The sequence below is a fragment of the Acipenser ruthenus genome, chromosome 1 (assembly GCF_902713425.1).
Source record: "Acipenser ruthenus chromosome 1, fAciRut3.2 maternal haplotype, whole genome shotgun sequence".
NCBI lineage: Eukaryota > Metazoa > Chordata > Actinopteri > Acipenseriformes > Acipenseridae > Acipenser > Acipenser ruthenus.
In genome coordinates, this window is record NC_081189.1 from 28,303,046 (window position 1) to 28,318,367 (window position 15,322).

Below are 15,322 nucleotides of genomic sequence, written 5' to 3' on the forward strand. Positions count from 1 at the left end.
CATTTGACACTCTCTGTAAAGGATACATTTATGTTCTATAAAATATGTCACAACTTTTTCCCATTCTGTGTGTTCTTTGAAATCTTGAATAACAGTACATTGCACTTGTAAAGCAGATTATCATTTAGCATTACAACTGGAAATTGAATTTAAACATAAAGTAATTGTGTTTGTATTGCATGCAACCCACATTGGAGGTTCTGGGTTATTAACAAAAAATAAAGGCCTGTTTCTAGTAAATGCTGATTCTGAACCAGACGTTGGTGTCTATTGAAGAGGAATTTGACAATGAATTCAGTGAGAATCAGTAAATGAGAGACTTGCTTCATTATTGTTATCCCACAGTTAGTTTCAACCTAATTTTGCAACAGCAGGCAAATAATAAAAACATCTTAAGCTGGTTGTCCCCAACTCTGAGACAGGATAATCTTGTGGAAACATTTTACGGTGTGTCTTTTGATGAAAGGTGCATTAGTCTTTGCTGAAAAACATTAGCCTGACCTTGAAAATAAAAGCATTCATGAGAAGTATGAGCAGAAGCTTTCATTATTCTTCAAGCCCTCCCTTCAGAGACACAAAAAATTCAACCCTCCAAGGCAGCTGCACAATACCTTGTTGCCAAGCAACTGATCTTTTATGGTAGATTACCATGGATACTGATGTAAACTTTTTTTTTTTTTTTTTGCTGAGTAAAATTAAGTAAAATACAAAGGAAGATGGTAAACAGGGTGATACATTGATCACAATTAAAAAAATGGTTAATTCTGTTATTCTGTGTTAAACCAAAATTTCATGACATTTTTAAAAAATGGGATTGATTTAAACCAACTGCTTTTGTTTTCACAGTTTGCAGCATCTTTGTTTACATGTATCAACCCCAAAATAACAAATCCTTAACAGCATACATGTGAAAAGTAATTGCTCTTGTATATTGTTCAACCATGTACTGTAACAAATACAGCCTTTGAGAATTGGTTGGTTGATGTACGTGGAATTCGTCCAACTAAATAAATCTCTCTGTCTACAAAGAAAGTGCAAGAAAAATAAACAATCTGGGAGATAGGGTTGAAACCTGTCCAGGTTTGACCCGGACAGTCCTGGAATTGGCACCTGTGTCTGGTGGCAGGAATTAACAAGCCAGGATGCCTTAATATGTGGTTTTAAGTGAAACTCATAAGAAACACCAACCTTACTTTAATATTTTTTTAGGATTTCCACTATCTTATTAGAAATATACTGTTTAGTACAGAGCTGTACATTCTACTCTGTCAATGAACATATCCACGTGATGTAAACAATCCAATACTGTAGTGAGCTGATTGTGTGATTCAGGATTCTCAGGTTTTAGGTCTGAGGATCCTTCATCCTGAACCTGAAAATCCAAGTGAACGTGGCGGTGTCGTGGCAAATGTCGACTCCTAAACAAGTAACAAGTAACGTGACCATTCAGTTTTGCGATTAAGAGTCAAATAATGTTTGTTTATATATATTGGGGGGGGGGGGGGGGGGGGGTTTGCCATAACATAACGTCTGTAAAATAATTCTGACCGTCACAAATGAGCTTTTCAGGTTCAGAAAATCCAGTGACTGTCTGGAAACCCTACTTACTTCACTGTACCCACTATGTCTTGCAAGTTCCATTGCTAGAAATATTAACAGCACAATACTGTGTTTACTCAAATGATTTGTACTGAGATCTGGTGGTATTGTGTTAAACTGTATTACAGTATACTGCAGTTTTGATAGACCAAGGAGGACTGAGAAATATGTACAGGTTTGGTCTGTGGAAAAGGTGAAACCCTACTGGGAGAGCAGACAAGAATAATTATTTGTTGGAATTAATCATTCATACAGAAATAACTTAATTCAATCAGGTGTTATTATAAACCGGCCATATCTACTCATTAAACAAGCCTTTCATTTGGGTAGGTTTAAAATGGGCAACAATGAATCATGAATCCAGTCGTATATCCTAATAGCGGTGACAGCTCTGCCTGGAGTTTTTGTTTTGAATGACACGTTGTGAGGGAGGACTATGGAAGAACATTTTGTAAAATTTGCCTAAAACTGGAGTGGATCTGCTGCATTTTGAGAGCCAGTTACAGGAAGTGTGGGTTGTGGGCAATGTACTGATACATTTAAGATCTGTTCCAGTCCTACCTCTTAACCCATGTGTAACAGGGGGTCTTAGTACCTGCTACTTTAATTGTGGGTGTCCGCTGAATGATGAGAGAGAGACAGAGGGATGCAGCTGACAATGCCACTCAGGCGTCACGATTTTATTAAAGTAAACAAAATGTTATGACAGGTGGCTGCCACTAGGGTACCAGCAATGATAGCCCTAGTGCAGGAGGACATACACAGACATAGCGTAATAAAAATAAGAGCTAAAAAAAAATGCAAAACAAAACACAGTGAGAAACAGCTAAAAACAAAAGTTTGCCACACACTGGCTTAGCGCTGCTCCCACTAAAAGGGAGGTCCCGCTCCGGAACCTACTCTGACACACTAAAATAAACTGGGGTGGGATCAAAATCCCCTAAATTAATCCCTATACAACTCACTCACACTGGCTCTCCACACAATAGTGAGGCTGCATGCTTGCTGAAACAAAAACCAACCGAACTGGCTTTCCAGCTCCTTTTTTATACCATGTGGCTGGGCTTAATTGATCATCAATTAGTCAATTAAGCCCCAGCCACATTCTGCACATGGAGTTGGATTTAACCCCATCCCTGCCAAACTTAAATTCAAAACTTCACAACTTTATTTATAACTGCAAAAACCTGCCATATCTAGTGCACATTTATTCTATATATATTTTTAAACTATACATACACACAATACAATACATTATTTACACGTGCAGGGCTTTTGCCCTGCCACACCATGATTAACTCAACGGTGTAACACTGGTAGCTTTATTATCATCCGCCCGAATCACCTTATAGTTACCCAGTTGAACTTTTAATTTTGAATGCCTTCCTAATGGTGAAAAACTCAAATTCAGACCCCACAGCCTTATCCAGGTGCAACACTATTACCCTTGACTGATTTGTCCTTAACAACTGTTGCCCAGAATGTTATATTTTAATATGAAATTGTAAAACATTTACAACAATTATATGAATCTGTTTAACATAGAATGTGTAAAAATGAATATCTCTCAGGTGGCTTAAAATAACGCATACAGGAAAGTAGGAGTAAAAGAGAACTGGTTTAAATCTGTATCTGGCTGTTTGGCCAGTTAGGTTATTGGTGAACTGCTGATAATGTCAACTCCATTTATTGTCACAATTTATGCTGAGTCCCTTTTAAAATCATTTTTGTTCAAGTCAGTCTTGTTCAAGTCTAAAGGGAAAAATACTCCTCCTCACCAAGGTACTTTTTGCTTGACAGTGATCACTTATCACAACATTATTACTCGCTTTTACTAGGTTGAGAAGTTCAACATTAATTTAACGAGAGCACTCCAAATGAAAAATACACTTTTAGTTTTATGTGTCTATAGTTCTCCGAAGGAGCATTGCCTGGTTTACAAGACAGGGAAGGCCAAACTTCCTGCCCATAGGAGCCGCATATCAAAATGTTCATATGGTCGAGAGCTGCAAGACACATCTGCAAAACATGAAATGTTTGCAAGCAAGACATTTTAAATACTAGCATTGTTTTAAACATTATAATGGAATCCTGCACTTACTCTTTGCAGTACAGTAGCTGTTATCTATTGATAGCAGCAAAATACACATGAACAAGAGAGAACATTGCAGAGTCTTACGCTTTCTGTGTAATTTATATTGTACTGTAGATCTACAGTGTATTCAACTTGTATTCAAACACTATGGTGTTTTTACATTATTTCTGTTTTTATGGTATGTATTATGCACTTTAAATAAGATATATGCAGTTATTATGAAGCAAAATATGACAAGTTTCCTGATTTCACCAGAATCACCACATAAAAAGACACATTTTTGAAAGGATTATTTTTGAAGATTTGAATGCTCAGTTTTCAAAAAAGAAGAAGCATTTTTTTTTGTATGACTACTGCTTCTCATACTTTTGAGAGCTTTGTGGATGACAAATGCACTGTATTTATTTTGAAAGGGATTACAGTACCTGCTCATGGCGAGACGTAAAATATGTAAATATAACATACATTTTAGACCTGCAATATAACATTTAAAACATGCATTCTCTAATCTAGTGCCAACACTCCAATTTTATAAAAAGATTCATTCATCTGAATAAAGACGTTTGGTACGAGCGATATTCCATGCCGACTCAGTTAAAGTTCAGTTAAACTCTTGGGAAAGTGTTGATTGTGAAATAAGTTCACTTTAGTTTTTTCTCCAGTAACTTGATTGAGACTGTGATTCCAAAAAGGCAGCTCCTTATTTTTAATTTAAACCGAACGCAAACAGCAAGTGAACTTAAATTGATTAAGCGAATTCTTAATTTAAAGGTTAGTAAATTATCCAACTGCTCCACTAGCCCCCTGAAGTTGGTCATTTTTTATATACCGTAATATCACCTGGGCAGAAATAATTGGAAGGCAATAATTTGCTTCAAAGTTCCTTGAAAAAAAGTACGTTAGGAAGCTAGGAGATACACCTCAACATCATCAACATATTTCTTCTTATGTGCTTATACTCCCAGGCAACATCCTGTCTTGAGTTCTGTAAGGTGGCAATGATAAAGTTGGCTGATAGCATATCATGATGTGTTTTTACACCCTGAGTTTTATTTGCACAGTGAGCACTGCAATATAGTGAAAACAAAAAGATCCAAGGCAAAATATATCAAATCTGAATTCATATCTGACAGGATGTAGCTCGATATTCTATCAAAAAGATAGTAAAAAAATATATAGTAAGCGATATTCTACGTGCATGCTTTGTCTGTTGTCAAAGTTTACATTAAACGTACACTGTTCCTAAATTATACAATTAAAAAGTATAAATATATAAAAAGCCCCACAAAATGTATTCAGCTAGAATTCTTGGCTCTTCATTCACTGAAACTGTACACTGCTTTTCATGCAAATAACAGTCCTTATGGATCATTAATTGTTTATTTTTATTTATTGCATTTATATAGCGCTTTTTATACAAAAGTATCTCAAAGCACTGTACAGTACGTAACAGAAAAAAACAAACCTCAGTACATTTTTATAGTATGTCACACATGCAACTGCCACAATCAGACCACTTAAAGAACATATTTAAACAACAGTATACACATCATAATACAAAAGCAGCAATTTTAAAGTTACATTAAATCCACTAAGATAAGAAAGCCATTTTATAAAAGTGCATTTTTAGTCTCAAATTGAAAACAGTAACGGTCCCAGCTTCCCTGACAAATGAAGGCGGAGCATTCCATAATTTCGGAGCTCTACAAGAAACAGCCTTACCTCCCGTATTGCTTTTGTTGACCAGCAGCCCCACATCCTGTGATCTCAGAGTGTGGTTTGGAAGATATGGGGTCAGTCTTGCAAATAACTAAGTGCTAATCCATTCAGGGCCTTGTAAGTTAACAACAACATCTTAAAATCAGTTCTATACGGGAGCCAGTGTAAAGAGGCCAAAACAGGGGTAATATGTTCACTTTTCCTGGTTTTAGTCAGAATTCTAGCGGTGGTATTCTGAACAAGCTGCAAGCGGGATACCACATGTTTTGGGACACCAGAAAAAAGTGCATTACAATAATCAAGATGAAACAAAGGCATGCATTAGTCTCTCGGCATAATGTGTCTAAGTTATATAACGGTTATAAATTAATGTCCTTGGCTAAACACTCTACCACCCCACCCCCCCAACACCCATTAATACCATGATCTTTATATATTTCTTATATGTTTTGATAATTATTACTATTTGTGGCCACCCAAGCAGTGCATAATACATCATGTTTAATAGCCACTAACAGCAAATGTAAAACAGGCAGAGCAGGGGGTATTATGCGCATTGGCATCACATTGTGTAATTTACTCTTATGCTAATGTATTCTTATTTTTAATCAAAATATCGATATTGGTGCCCATCACTAATTTATAATACTGCAGCATCTGTATTTCACAGGTACTTCATGTTTAGTTATGCTTAATACATTTTAAAGCTGTTCAGTTATATTTGCTAGTTTTGTTTTTATTTGCACACATATTCACTAATTTGTTCACAATTAGCCATTTGAAGGTGGTAGACCTGGGATAAATATTGATTTTATTTAAATATTTCAGATGTGTTTGGTATGATTCTAAATAATTAAATATTTCATATAATGTTGTGAATATTTATAAATATTAAAATATTTCGATTTCTGTTTTAAATATATTTATAAATGTGTTATAATGATGTCAAACATAACACATAACACATTAAGTTTTATTTGAACATCTATTGTGTTTTATATTAAAATATTTTCAAATAAATATTTGAGTGCGGACAAAATCTTGAAATATTTTATATTTATAAATTAAATCTCAAATACAAATATATTTGTCCCAGGTCTGGTAGGTGGGTGTGTAAAGGTTGGCCCATTATTAATTCAAGAATCAAAGTTTGTTCACGTACAGGTATAAGAGAATGGTTAATATAATTCCTTTGAATCAATAAAAAGGGATCCAAGGTATGTCAAAGTAAGGATAGCATATGGGAGTGAATATAATAGAAGCAGTATTTTCTCACAGCAGTAATACATCATCGCTGTACACAGAAGCAGCCCTGTGAATAAGGGCCTTGCAGAGTTGTCACACACTAGGCACACTGTGAATAACTCCACTCCAGCTCACAATTGCAGCGCTGATTGAATTCTTTGATAGGACCGCCACATGAAAATGAATGCTACAAAAGAGCATTGAAAGCAAATTAAATCAACTAGAAACAGAGTCCTCCGACATTCACAAATTAATTCCCTATGCAGGGTTATTTCCTCCAGGCTTATTACCCTGCAAAATCCCTAAATTCACCATGTAGGGAGTCAATATAGAGAACAAATGGGCAGCGAGCTGAGGCTAAGCTGTTATTCACTCACACCTCTAAGTATTGGTCTCAGGTAGTAAACCTACTGAGATCCTACAAGGACAATAAAAAAAAGGAATCTGCAGGCTAACTCGACGTGTGACAATTGTAATGTGCTTTTTTATTAGCCAACTAGGCATTGTGGAGCACACTGGTGTGTGCCAAGCAAAGTTTTCAATGGTCTCTTTAAATGTGTGTGCAGCTTAATTAACCACTGAATTAAAAGAGGTTAGTCAAAACTGTTCTTGAAGGTCTCAAGTGACTCAAGTGTACTATGTCCCTGTAGCAGGGCCGAAGAGCCCTGCGTGTAAATATGGAGCAGGGTAGAGACCTGCTAGAAATATATTATTGTGTGTATTTATTTAAAAAGTAATGGTTTATTGTTGTAGTATTATGATTTAAATGTATTGTTTTGTGTTTAGGTAAAACAAGTGATGTTTGTTTTGTTTGGCAGCGTAGATGGGCTTAAAGCTCCATCTCTCGAAATGCGTGCAGAATGTGGCCGTCTCCAAATTGATTAAGTGATTGCTAATTCGGAGATGGCCACGTGTATAAAAGCACGGCAGCCGCTCATAGTGGGGTGGGTGTACAGAGAGGAGGAACGTGTGGGGAGAGAGAGCAAAGGGGAAAGAAAACAAAATACAATACAATTGCAGCACAGTACTTGTTTCGGTTAAGAAGATTTTGTGTTTGAGACTGGTTTTGGTTTGAACTTTTTATTTTGGCTCTGTGAGCTGTCTTGTTTTGTAAAAGCGTTTCTGTTTATTTAATTTGAATAAATACACGCTCAGGACTTCAACTCCCTGTACTTGTGTGTCTGTGTCAACTCCTCAAATATAAAACCCAAAAATCAGATCTCCTAATCATAATAAAAAAAAGAATATAACATGCATTTATTCTCCTGCATGCCCTTTGGTTTTAGAATACTGCGTCAAAATTCCATTACAGTAACAATTTAATTAAACACATTAATTAAGCAAATTGGGATGTGTCGTTAGAACAGCTTTACAGTGGAAATTTCTGACATGTGGCAGCTGATTTTCATGTGATTTTTAATAAACGTATATATGTTTGGTTAATGTAGTTACTCATCACATTGCCCTCTATAAATAATGAGAGCCGCTGTACCAGAGCCAAGGCAGTGCTTTTGTGACAGCACTATGAAACCTGATAGAACTACAGTAACTGAACATATATAAAGTTTTTAATAAATTATCGTATGTGAAAACAGACTAATTTCAGAAAATTCCAATGCAATGTTCATATCTTTTTGTAGTTTATGTATTTATTACTATTAAAAACATCTGTATGAAAAATACATACCGATATCTTAGGAGAATAAAATACACAAATAATATATATATATATATATAAAATTTAAAAACATTATATACTGATGCAAAAACATCAGCTTAGCTGTCTACCTGTACAAAAACAAACAGAATAGCACACATAAAAAGGCTTCACTCTACCTTTTCTTTTAATTACGGCTGTACCCACACACCAGCACAGTCAGGCCTCTGCCCTCTTCAGCAACCGCCCAGAGTGGACTGACTGCTCTCCTTTTAAACCCTGCACCTGGCTCCAATTTTCAATAGTAGCCAGGTGCAGGTAATGATTAATCAATAAAACAATTAAACAAAAACAATTAAACAATTAAACAAAACAATTAACAAGACAAATGTGCATTCCGCACATGTTTTTTCTGCAGAGAGGTTTTAACCCCCTCCCTGTCATCTCACAATATATATATATATATATATATATATATATATATATATATATATATATATATATATATATATATATATATACAGTGCCTTGCAAAAGTATTCAGACCCCTGACCAATTCTCTCATATTACTGAATTATAAATGGTACATTGAAATTTCGTTCTGTTTGATATTTTATTTTAAAACACTGAGACTCAAAATCAATTATTGTAAGGTGACATTTGTTTTATGTTGGGAAATATTTTTAAGGAAAATAAAAAAACTGAAATATCTTGCTTGCAAGTATTCAACCCCCACACATTAATATTGGGTAGAGCCACCTTTAGCTGCAATAACAGCTTTAAGTCTTTTGGGGTAAGTATGTACCAGCTTTGCACACAGTGTCGGAGTGATTTTGGCCCATTCTTCTTGGCAGATTTGCTCCAGGTTGTTCAGGTTGGTTGGACGACGCTTGCGCCACAGATTCTCAATGGGATTGAGATCAGGACTTTGACTGGGCCACTGTAGGACATTCACCTTTTTGTTCTTGAGCCACTCCAATGTTGCTTTGGCCTTGTGCTTGGGATCATTGTCCTGCTGAAAGGTGAATTTCCTCCCAAGCTTCAGTTTTTTAGCGGACTGAAGCAGGTTATCTTGAAGTATTTCCCTGTATTTTTGCTTCATCCATTGTTAGCAGTGTTAGGTTTGCGCCACATATAGCACTTTGAGTTTTGGCCAAAAAGCTCTATCTTCTGACCACAAAACCTTTTCCCACATCGCAGCTGGGTCACTCTCATGCTTTCTCGCAAACTCCAGACATGCTTTCAGATGGTACTTTTAGAGTAACGGCGTCTTTCTTGCCACCCTCCCATACAGGCCAGTGTTATGCAGAGCTCTTGATATGGTTGACTGGTGCACCATTACTCCACTCCCAGCCACTGAACTCTGTAGCTCCTTCAAAGTGATTGTTGGCCTCTCTGTGGCTTCTCTCACAAGTCTCCTTCTTGTTTGAGCGCTGAGTTTTGAGGGACGGCCTTTTCTTGGCAGTGCCTGGGTGGTGTGATGCAGCTTCCACTTCCTGATTATTGATCCAACTGTGCTCACTGGGATATCCAAACACTTGGATATTATTTTGTACCCTTTCCCTAATCTATGCATTTGTATTACTTTATCTCTAACTTCTGTAGAATGCTCTTTGGTCTTTATTTTCCTTCAGATTCACAGCCTGACCAATGATCCTTCAACAGTGGGGTTTTTATCCAGAAAATGTGACAGCAACTTTAATGGTTCACAGGTGGAGGCCAATGGTAAGGTAATTGTGTCCTCGTTAGGGCAATTTCTTTCATCGGTGTAAACTGGGAGCTTCCACGGCACAGGGGTTGAATACTTATGCAAGCAAGATATTTCAGTTTTTTATTTTTCTTAAAAATATTTCCCAACATAAGACCAATGTCACCTTACAATAATTGATTTTGAGTTTCAGTGTTTTAAAATAAAATATCAAACAGAACGAAATCTCAATGTACCATTTGTAATTCAGTAACATGAGAGAATTGGTCAGGGGTCTGAATACTTTTGCAAGGCACATATACATAATCTACATGGCTGACCAGATGTACCTTTGAGCTATGTTATGAAAATATCATAAAAAGCAAACTGGTTGGAGCAATAAGCCTATCTAGGTTTCATGAAGCTGTAATGGGATGCAGTGCAAACTGTAAAAAGAAAATAGTCACTTCTTTGTTTCTCTACTTCTCACAAGTGCTGAGAACTAAATGCTGAAGCAGTTTTGAACCAGTCAGGGCAAACTGAGTCTCTTTAATTCCTGACACTTTATATGAAAAAAAAGATGAAAACTGTAAAATGAAATATGAGCCCTATAAGATGATACAGTATAGATGTGTGTGTAATTTTCATATTTACTAACCTGAGGCAAGTATTTAGAAGTTATTTGATTGCGTTATTTTGTGCCATGGCAGAAATCAGTTTGAAAGAAAATATTTTTTATATACAGTATATATAATTACACACCCAGCTAAATCTAGGATAATAACATTAAATACTCATAACAAACAGGGGCTATATGAACCTTGTAATATTATCCTGAGACTAATGCTGTAACCACACTTGAGCTCAGTATAGGCATCATTTTTGTTTGTTCTGTTTTATGAAAATTATGTTTTTTGAATCAAAGACCAATTTTGCTAATTCGGACCCTGGAAGATTTTTTTCTTTTTTTTTCTTTCTTCTATTTTTTTTTTTTTTACAGTAGCCCATTTTAACAGAAAATAGATCATGGTGCCACATCAACACCTTATGCTACTATACATTACCTTACATATACTGCACAAACTTTAACTAAATAAATCATTTTTAAATGTAGATAGAACACTTTACATTTACAAAGTAAAGCACATAGCCTACCTGCTACTTTTGTTCTCTATTGGTCAAACTTTCTTTTCATTGCATTTTGGGTTTCAAACCACTGGAGTCCAGCAATATCTGAAAGCTTCTTGCCCCTTTTCCAACTATTCGATCGCAGTTAGTTTAAACTAGAGGAGTATGAGTTTATATGCCCTCTTTTAACCACGGTCTTCATTTTATCGATTTAGTAGGCTGCTTGTATCTGTTCTTCGGTTTATTTTTGTATACATAACAAAAAATAGTCAGTATAACATCTTTTTTTTCCAGTGTGTCTCTTTAGATCATGTGATTAAAAAGTGACCTAGCGTCACACAAAATGGGTTACTATTGGGGTACATACTTTGTGTCAGGCATATCAGAATGTATGGCATAATGGTGTCTGTATTTGCCCATGTTAACTGCTGGCAAAAACTATATTGTAATGGCAGGTGTTATAAATTCTGCATACCTTGAATATTCTGTATATCCAGCATATACATCTGTATAAAAACAGTTAAGCCAAAAAGTCAAAATGTCAGCAGCCTTTCGATACAATTACATTTTTCTTATTTGTTTCTTCTCATCTGTAGTTTGTATTGGAACATGAATGTATAAATATTGAAAAATAAGCATTTTTCATAATTTACCGTTCTTGGTACTCAGTTATCAAACATAACATTTCACAAAATATGCAGTAATGCATAATTGATCAATAAAACATGTAAATACATTAGCAATTATTTATTAGTTGTCTAATATCTTAAACTGTAGTCAATTTGGTTACGATGTTTACCAAGTTTTTCCAACTCTGTATATATTTTATCTTTCCCTTATAAATCCTGAGATTTATCTAAATAATATGCAATCGCAAGCAAAACCAGAAAGTGATAAACAAATTAAATGTAACATTTGGACCTGCCAAACATGCCTTCATGATTAAAGAGATTTTACATGCAGCAACATAAACAGCAATGATGTCATGTATAATTCAGCCAAGAAACAGAGAAAATGGCTCTCTTTAAAGTAAATCTTGAATTTATCATTGAAAACGAGTTAATATTAGCATCAACAGGATTACAATGTTGGCATTTACCTTTACGGCCTTACTGTAAAATGTACAATATACAGTAGCTATAATGTAAAGCTTTTGAGACAAATTTATCAAGTGATCTGGATTGTATTAAATTCCAGGTATACTGACTCACCATACTGTACAGCATATTCCATTTTCATAGTTTTAGATTTCTTAGCAGTTACACAATAAAAAGAATAATACATTTTTTACGTTATAAATCTAGTATGACACATCTCAAAACAAAATGTTATATATTTTTTGCTAGTTTCCTACATTACTGTCTGACGCAGCAATCATTCCAGCTAGAGAATTGGTCGCGGTGACAGTTAGGTGTCCCGACCCGCAAGCGAGTGTTCTTACGAAGGACAAGGTTTAATTATCTAGCTGTAATGGCCACTGTGGAGGATATTATTGCTATTATAAACAGATTTTTTTTTTTTTTAATAATTTGTATTTTTTTTATTTGTAACTGAAGGGATTTTAATGTGACTTGTACTTGATCGCTAAAGGGAGATCAGAACTTCTGCGTCCACACTTCTGTGTTGCGTATGTATCAATTCACATAACAAATATATACATCAAATACATTTAAAAAAAAATATTTAAATAAAGGTTGTTTTTTTTTTTTGTTTTTTTTTACTCTTTGGTAAATTTCAGAATTTAAATTTTTATGACCATTTACCGATATTATGTCTTTTGTTTCAAAACCTATATTTGAGAGTTCTGCAGTAATTAGAATATCTGTGGGATAACTACTGAGCTTTAGTTTGATGCAAAATGTGTATTTTCTCATGGCTGAAGTGTACCAGGTGCATGTAGGGGTCTCATATGAACGTCAGTTTGCTGACATTTTATTCATACATTTTTCTAGAGATACAACAATTGGACGTGCCAGTAGACCATCTGGTTTTTCAAACTCCATGCCACTGTAATAGACTGTCGGGTTGCTAGTGTTGAACACCGCTGATATTTTTTTGTTTCTTTAATTAGTCATTTTCATAGTATGGTGAAATGGATTCTTCTTTACATGGTGGTTTTCAGTTGTTTTATTTAGTCGTTCAACCAAATTGGTTCTGATATTTTTTTCAGCAAGCCAGCATACGTGAAGATTAATTTGCTTGATGTGTTGAAATCAACAGTTTTTTGGTTTTGTTCAGTGTTTTTAATAATGTAGTGATACCTGTGACTACAGTATGAAGCAGATGGTTTTTAAAATTTAAAGGGATGGTTCCAAAAGTCTTATCATTTGCAGTCGTCTAACGTGGGATAACTTGATTGGCTGAGACAAACTGTGAGGTATATAATTAAGCGGTAGTTCCCGTCGATGAAGGAGCTATCATGTGTGGCAGTTAACCGCGACTGGATGAGTCCTGATAGAAGCCAGCTAGAACTGGAAGCTGATTGGCTGATAGTACTGAATGGTTTTCTAATTAAGCTTACAGTTTAACATTGGTATCATTTTGTAGGTAAACTGGTCCTGTTCTTTCAACATAACAGCAAGACTCAAATGCAACTTTTTGGTCACACTTTTTAGTAGTTGCACAGTAATTACACATTTAGTGGTATGTAGTATGTAACTACACATGTAATTATTATTATTATTATTTATTTATTAGCAGACGCCCTTATCCAGGGCGACTTACAGTTGTAAACAAAAATACAGTACAAGTATTTATACAATTAAGAGCAAGATAAAATACAATGACTTCAGTTCTAGCAAGTACAAGTTTATGACAAAATACGATTCAATAACGGAGCAGATAACAGTGTCAGTGATAGTTACATCAGGATATAATGAAATACAAAATACTACAGATTAAATAACACTTGTGACAGATTACAGTACTCTAAAGTACAGGATTAAATGCAGTAAAATAGGGAGCAGATAAGAGCAAGTAAAGTGCATTAAGGAAGAGTGATAAAGTGTCCAGAGGGAAAATAGGAGTTCTACAGGTGCTGTCTGAAGAGGTGAGTCTTGAGGAGGCGCCGGAAGGTGGTCAGGGACTGGGCAGTCCTGACATCTGTAGGAAGGTAATTCCACCGCTGCAGGGCGAGGGTGGAGAACTGGCGGGCTCTGGAGGCAGGGGAGCGTAGAGGAGGTACAGCCATTCTTCTAGTGCAGGAGGAGTGGAGAGGTCGAGTAGGGGTGTAGGGAGAGATGAGGGTCTGGAGTTAGCTTGGTGCAGTCTGGTCAAGGCATCTGTAGGTGAGTACAACAGTCTTGAACTGGATGCGAGCGGTGATCGGGAGCCAGTGGAGTGAGCAGAGCAGTGGAGTTGCATGGGAGAAGCGAGGCAGAGAGAACACCAGGCGAGCAGCGGAGTTCTGGATGAGCTGGAGTGGACGGGTGGCGGACGCAGGAAGGCCAGCCAGGAGGGAGTTGCAGTAGTCTAGGTGGGAGAGTACCAGGGCCTGGACCATGAGCTGGGTGGCGTAGTTGGTGAGGAAGGGTCAGATTCTTCGTATGTTGCTCAGGAAGAATTACAAAATAAAGATTAAAAAATGACTTAATATGATGTAATTTATCACAGGTTACCAAGACCCACACAACCAGAACACATTAAGTACACAAAAAAGTTAATACATTGGATTAAGAGGAAAATATATTGGGGAACAACATTTCTAAATGTTCCTGCTCCTAAGAAACCTGTAATGGAAAGACACTTTAGGACCAGAGATGGTTATCAGGATCGTTGAGGCACGGGCACTGTTACAACATGCCGCACATGCATTTCAGTTGTTTTTTTTTCTTCTTGGTAACACACTCTGATGTAAAATAAATACTGTGTAAAACATACCATTCTTCTGGTCCAGACAGATTGTTGTTGCATATCATGCATTGTACCTTAAATAAAAGTGAAGACAGCCACAGAAACTATTTTTGGATGCCAATATTCTTTAATTTTACTGTAAAATGTGCAGCAGCTCTTAGTGGTGTGTACATTTAATACCACATGACTGTGATTATGTGGCAGAGTGTCCCACCCCTATTTATTATTATTTGTATTATTGTTTGCGGCGCGGATAACAGCGTATTTCTTATTATTTATAATTTAAAACCTGTGAGGATGCGTGACTGATCAGCTACTGATTATTTAACTAGCTGACAGT

General features: G+C 36.0%; 1 protein-coding gene across 1 annotated transcript in view; it reads right to left on the bottom strand.

Annotated features, from left to right (window-relative positions):
• LOC117411708 (DNA excision repair protein ERCC-6-like 2) overlaps nt 1-8,515 on the bottom strand; it is an 88,326-nt gene extending 79,811 nt beyond the window's left edge. Inside the window, exon 1 of the mRNA XM_059035054.1 lies at nt 8,495-8,515. The gene's annotated coding sequence lies outside the window, so the exon portion shown is untranslated. The remainder of the gene's footprint in view (nt 1-8,494) is intronic.
• Between the last annotated feature and the right edge of the window lie 6,807 nt (nt 8,516-15,322).